Here is a 6925-nt window from a genome sequence, read left to right as displayed (position 1 = left end):
GATATCAGTCTATGACAGAATGGACCCACGCGTCAGTTTGACCAAGTCAACTGACTGTTGATTGCTGACGTCATGATGAGGTCAGCATACACTATTCTGGATAATGTTAGAATTAAATAGATAAATAAATTCAGAAAATGATTAAAACTTTAGAAATACATAGAAAATAAACCGTAGCTCAGATGAAAATGATTTCTACATGAAAGTTGCTTAGAACGACGAGACGAATCCAGATACGCAGCCCGTTCGTCTGCCATGCGTCTCTAGCATAGTGAACCTGCAACTTTTCACCTCCGGTTCATCTGTCCGAAAATGCGAAACACCGGGGATACTTTCCCGGATGTTTCCCCCTTTCGCCGGTATCACCTAGTACCACGTTAGGGCACACCGAACACCGCATATTGCCTTGTTACGCTTTGTGATGCTTGGTTGCTCTGTTATTTATTGTGTTCCCTCTCCACTACTTCTTTTCGGTAGACCCCGAGACTGCTGGCGACCCCCAGTTCGACTACGGTGTTGACGACTCGTCCTTCTTGCCAGAGCAACCAGGCAAGCCCCCCCTTGATCACCAGATATCGCCTATTCTTCTCTATACTGCTTGCATTAGAGTAGTGTAGCATGTTACTATTCGGTTACTCCTATTCTGTTGCATAGCCTGTCATTGTTGCTATAGTCATTGATACCTTACCCGCAATCCTAAATGCTTAGTATAGGATGCTAGTTTATCATCATTGGCCCTACATTCTTGTCAGTCTGCCTTGCTATACTATTGGGGCGTGATCACTCGGGAGGTGATCACGGGTATATACTATACATATATACATACTACAGATGGTGACTAAAGTCGGGTCGGCTCGAGGAGTACCCGCGAGTGATTCACAGATTGGGGGCTGAAAGGACCTTTGTCCCGACGGCCCTCTGTGTGGATCTTTGTGGCGGAGCGACAGGGCAGGTTGAGACCACCTGGGAGACAGGTGGGCCTGGTCCTGGTCGGCGTTCGCGATTGCTTCATAATAACACGCTTAACGAGATCTTGGTATTTGATCTGAGTCTAGCCACCAGCATATACGCACTAACCAACTACGCGGGAAAGATATGGGCACTCGACGTCGTGGTATCAGCCGAAGCCTTCGTGACATCAGTGACTAAGCGGCGCGCGCTGGGTTGGACTGCGTAACGCGACTTCCTTTGTAATGGAGGTTGCTAAGTCTGCTCACCGGCCGCGTACGCAACGTGCAGGTGTGCAATGGGTGATGGGCCCAGACCGCTGCGCGTATAGGATTTAGACCGGCGTGCTGACCTCTCTGTTGTGCCTAGGTGGGGCTGCGACGTGTTGATCTTCCAAGGCCGGGCATGACCCAGGAAAGTGTGTCCGGCCAAATGGGATCGAGCGTGTTGGGTTATGTGGTGCACCCCTGCAGGGAAGTTAATCTATTCGAATAGCCGTGTCCCTCGGTAAAAGGATGACCCGGAGTTGTACCTTGACCTTATGACAACTAGAACCGGACACTTAATAAAACACACCCAGATAAGTTCCACAGACAACCTGGTGATCGCTTTTCCACAGGGCAACGAGGGGAGGATCGCCGGGTAGGATTATGCTATGCGATGCTACTTGGAGGACTTCAGTCTACTCTCTTCTACATGCTGCAAGACGGAGGCTGCCAGAAGCGTAGTCTTCGATAGGACTATCTATCCCCCTCTTATTCTGGCATTCTGCAGTTCAGTCCACTCATATTGCCTCCTTACACATATACCCATGCATATGTAGTGTAGCTCCTTGCTTGCGAGTACTTTGGATGAGTACTCACGGTTGCTTTGCTCCCTCTTTCCCCCCGTTTTCCTCTTCTTCTCGGATGCCGCAACCAGACGTTGGAGCCCAGGATCTAGACGCCACCATCGACGACGACTACTACTCTGGAGGTGCCTACTACTACGTGCAGCCCGCTGACGACGACCAGGAGTAGTTAGGAGGATCCCAGGCAGGAGGCCTGCGCCTCTTTCGATCTGTATCCCAGTTTGTGCTAGCCATCTTATGGCAACTTGTTTACTTATGTCTGTACTCAGATATTGTTGCTTCCGCTGACTCTTCTATGATCGAGCACTTGTATTCGAGCCCTCGAGGCCCCTGGCTTGTATTATGATGCTTGCATTACTTATTTATGTTTTAGAGTTGTGTTGTGATATCTTCCCGTGAGTCTCTGATCTTGATCGTACACGTTTGCGTGCATGATTAGTGTATGATTGAATCGGGGGCGTCACAAGTTGGTATCAGAGCCAACTGCCTGTAGGAATCCCCCTTTCCAACTCCTTGGCCAAAGTCGAGTCTAGTCATTGAAAAACTTTTACTAACATGACTGTGTGCCTTACGGCTCATGTCGCCATTGGGTGGTATTAGGATCTTTTATTCCTCGACCTATACTCTAGGACTCTGATCTCTTTTCTATTCGGGTTAAATGATTTTCTAAAATCTAACTTTAGGTTCTCGAAACACTTTCTCCCGGAGAGCCCCTTCAGTCCAGATGATCGCCGGCTGCACCAGAAGATTTCGAAGTTACTCTCCGATACTCTTTTGAGACTTTGTGCCCGTTGCTTTTGCAACTCCCTACCACCGAAATATCCCTATGGATAAATACATACACTTGCCGTTCTTACTTTTATTCCCAGTTGATCATGTTATTACAAGATAGCTTGAAATCCTTTCTATTGTTCCGAGAATATTTTGTGCCTACTGCCTTGCAGTTCCTTGCCACCTGAATACCCCTACGGATAATTTCTTGCCCTTATCGAGTATCCGTTCATCCCCAGTTGTTCATGTGTTTCACAATGGTCTTCGAAATACTATTCGATCCTCCAAAAATCCTTAGTAGCTTATTGCTCTGCAATACTTGTCTGCTTGCATTATGGATGCTTTCCATATGTCTGGCAATATTTGTTAGTATCCTTAGGCACCATCACTTTGATCCTATTGATTCAACCTGAGTGCGAATGCACGCAATCATCAGTTGATCCTTTTAAATTATCTTCCCAGCTCAGACATCATTTTAAACATGAGCTTGTTCTCGACCAATCTATTTGCCGTCAATTGTACCCTTAGGTCTATTGAACTTATCCACCCTTGATCAGAGCGTCCTCTTCTGATCCTTCGATTTGGAAATCATAATTCCTATGATATCTAAGCATCAAATCATTCATATGTTCCATAATATGATGCCCTTGCTTTCTTTCTTCAACTGGTTGTGTGCCGATGCTCACATCAGCTCCGCTATCGATCGTCAAATCCTTGGTTGGATTATTATTCGGCAATGTCCTTCATATTTAATCACCATGTGAATTCTTCCTTGATACATAATGCCATTAGTAAATCCTATTCTCTGATTTGGCCAACCATGCTCTGCTTTCAAGCTGGTGATATTTACTCTTGGAACTTGTGGTACCTTATGCCTTCCTTAATCTGTGTGACCCGAAAACTTTTCACGGGTCATACTCCTCTAGTAATTCACCCGGTAGGTTTTCACATTGAAATCATTTTTATTAGAGCAGTGAGTGAATGGTCTCGCATTGGAGAAGTGGGAGTCGACCTTGAACTTTGTGTTCATGCCCATGGAAACGATGTAGATCGTATCATTAAAGCTTCTCTTCAAATAAATTTTTCCTTGATAAATATCATCTGGTATCTGTGAAATAATCCTTGGCAACCGTGGTCCGACCATGATTGTTCTCCTTTGATTCTATTTCTCGGACAAGTTAAAGCACTTGTCTTTTGCAAGTCAATACAACAGTCCAACCTCTACCTTGATCTACCGTCGAGTATTACCCTCTGGTGTCTCGAGATTATCATGGAACTGCATAACTTCTTACGAGTTCTTCATCAAGTACTACATTCTCACTGATTCCAATTTTGCACGGGCTTCGAGTTATTAAACACTCAAAGACACCGATAACTCAACCAAGTCCACACTACGGTTCAACAACTCTTCAGTAATCTTCTTTAAGTACGAGTTTGTACCCGATCATGTCATTTCTAGCCTGCTCGGCTATATCTATTTGTGTTGATTTTAACTGTGCTACCCGGTCCTTCTTCTCGGAGCACAATTTTCGACGATGAGCTAAGCTTACGTCAATTTTCCTCATCATGTCATTTCGCCTTGAACAGCAAACTTGGTTTGGAGCTTGTGACGTACCCGTGGCTCCAATAACCTTTCGCTTCATCATTCCTTTGACTTGATGTCATCGCCGATCGATTACACCTTCATGAAATCTCTCGACAATTGTGTCGTGATCATCATCAACATTTTGATCTCTTCCAAGATATCAATTGAATTCATGATGAGAAATACCATCTTTGCCCTCGATGATTTGTGTTATCATCGACCACTTTATTGCCTTCCGTTCAACACAAACTTGTTCATTTTTTGTGTATACATTGAGATTCTTGCTATCCAGCTTTTGGTCTCCGTTACCTTGAAGTATTACCATCTTTTATGTCAAGAATGTTGTGGGAATTTCACCACCTCTTTAATAATTCGCGATACAAGTGATACCTCTTGCCATCTCCATTCGTTTTCTTGGTCCTCGTGTTGTTTCTAACCGGAATACCGGCAATTGAACTTTGATATGTGAATTCGAAACTTCTAGCAACCCTATTGCTTTGAAGTGAATGGTCGATAGTTTCATTCTAATTCTTTTGTTCATTAAGTCGCCATTCTAACATTGATCGTGCAATCCAGCCCATATTGTGGGTGCACCTTTCAACCAATGTTTAACTACGTATGTTTTCCTCGAGCATACATCATTATATCATTTGATCTGACTAATGTTATCTCCTTGTTCACATAATTGTGGAAACCCATCTTTTGGAAGTCTCGATGAATTATCGCTGAGTTCATTAGCTACCTCCTTAACCCTTCATTGGTTTAATGATGAGCTTTTGTTTCGGAACTCGCTTCCGTAGTCAATTTCCTGAGAATCTTACAATATCGTCTCGTCAATTTGTTTTGCACCTTTTCTTCTCAGGCATCCTGAGTTTGAGGTATCCTAACACCGATCAGATCTGAATCTCGGTCAGATATGATGGTTGGGACGCATTTTCCAAGAGTTATAGCATTGGGCTTTATATGACCCGGTAAGGTGATGTCATGCCTAGCACACCTGACCAGAGGACCTAGTGTTATAGTTTCCTTTTTAACAAGGTTAACCACTTTTCCATGAGGAAATTGAATGCATTGTTTAATAAGGTATCCTGATCGATCCTTCATGTATCCGTCCTTTGCTTGAAGACCATGTCAATGGTATCTCGAAGCATGTATGTGGTACTCCTATCATCAATAAGAACACTCGAAGCAGAATGCTAAATTTTCTTAATCAAATTATCCAAACATCGTTGTGTGGGTAATGTCATGAAATTTCTCTCCCCTTTCCTAAGGCGTTTTCCACATTATATCCTGTCATGGTTGTCATGCTCTACTTGTCCTTGGGAAGGATATACCCCTGGATTTTGTGTTTAAACACATTTTTCTTTCCATTGTTCTTATTAAATCTGATAGACACTTTTCCCCTTCCATTGGTTTGTTTAAACCCTTTCTATGGTCTATATGATATAAGCAGAAATAATTCCCTGCTTGTGCAAACACATCGGTGTACAACTTTGTCGGTAAGACCCTGTTACTATTGTTGATGACATTCCGGTAACCACTGATCGATGAGAACTTTGCCTGTTGGTCCGCCTCGTTTCAACGAGCAAGAAAATGGTTCTCTTCATCCCTCGCCCTTGGTACAATGTTGTTGCTGACATATAACTGACAGGCTACCCTCTGACATGCCTTGCTATCATGACCGTGCAAGTTGTCACTGTTCCTCCTACTTTTAATCCACATGGTGGGCCCATAACCCACAGGTCCACTGGATCGAAACCTGACTCTTCTTTATAACCCGGATTCTAATGTATCCTTTGCACCTGGCTTCGTATGTGATTCACGAGCTGAATGCTATACAATTATTCATCCTGGAATCAAACACCATGTTATTCTCGTTGTTCAAGCCCCCATTGCAGCTTCTGTCTAGTCATCGAATGATTGCCTACCCGTTTGAAACTTTGGTACCATCGTATATTGCACTCAACGAATTCACTGAAATACAACTCGTGGGGTACCTTGTGTATTTCCCATTGAGTTCACCGTTAGATGCCCAGCTTTGTGGAGATGCGTTCTTCCGGAGTTTTTCCCCTTGGTCGCGTTCGTAGGACGATGGAGATCCTGAAGAAAGGATGGCGAATTGATCATGATGACCTGGAGCAGAGAAATAAAGACTTCAACGTAATGGATCGACCTCTTTGCGAAAAGCAACCAAGACCGAGAAGACTCGATAGAATTTCGTAACCACATCTTTCCCCTTACTCTACCTCTTAAATCTCGGGACAAGATTTCTTGTAGTGGAGGAGAATTGTGACGCCTGGATAGTTAAGCTACAGTAACCCTCTGGTAATCATGTCATGTCACCTCGATTACTGTTGATAATCTCGCGTTAGTTCGAAACCGATTCAAATTCAAATTTGAAATTAAGTCAAACGATAAAAATTTTCAAACATTAAAACAAAAATGTTCGGAGAGTGCAGTTAAATGCCTAGGTAATTATAGTGCAGAAAACACCTTTTTAGAAAATGCCTAAATACATTAAAATGAAATAAAACAGAAAAGAAAATAAATAAAAAAAGAAAAGAACCAAATAGAAAAAAGGAAGAACCCCTCCCCCCCGCTGGGCCAAGTGGCGCAGCTGGCCTCCGCCGTCAGAACTGGCCGGCCCAACCGCGCCCATATCCCCCCGGACCCCAAAACCCTAATCCAACAGCACCCACTCCCCCCACTCGCGCCCCCACTCTCCCTCTCCCCCGATCCAATCGAGATCGGGCTCTACGCCTCCACCTCAC

The sequence above is a fragment of the Triticum dicoccoides genome, chromosome 2B, assembly GCF_002162155.2.
Source record: "Triticum dicoccoides isolate Atlit2015 ecotype Zavitan chromosome 2B, WEW_v2.0, whole genome shotgun sequence".
Taxonomy (NCBI): Eukaryota; Viridiplantae; Streptophyta; class Magnoliopsida; order Poales; family Poaceae; genus Triticum; species Triticum dicoccoides.
This window is presented reverse-complemented; position numbering follows the sequence as displayed.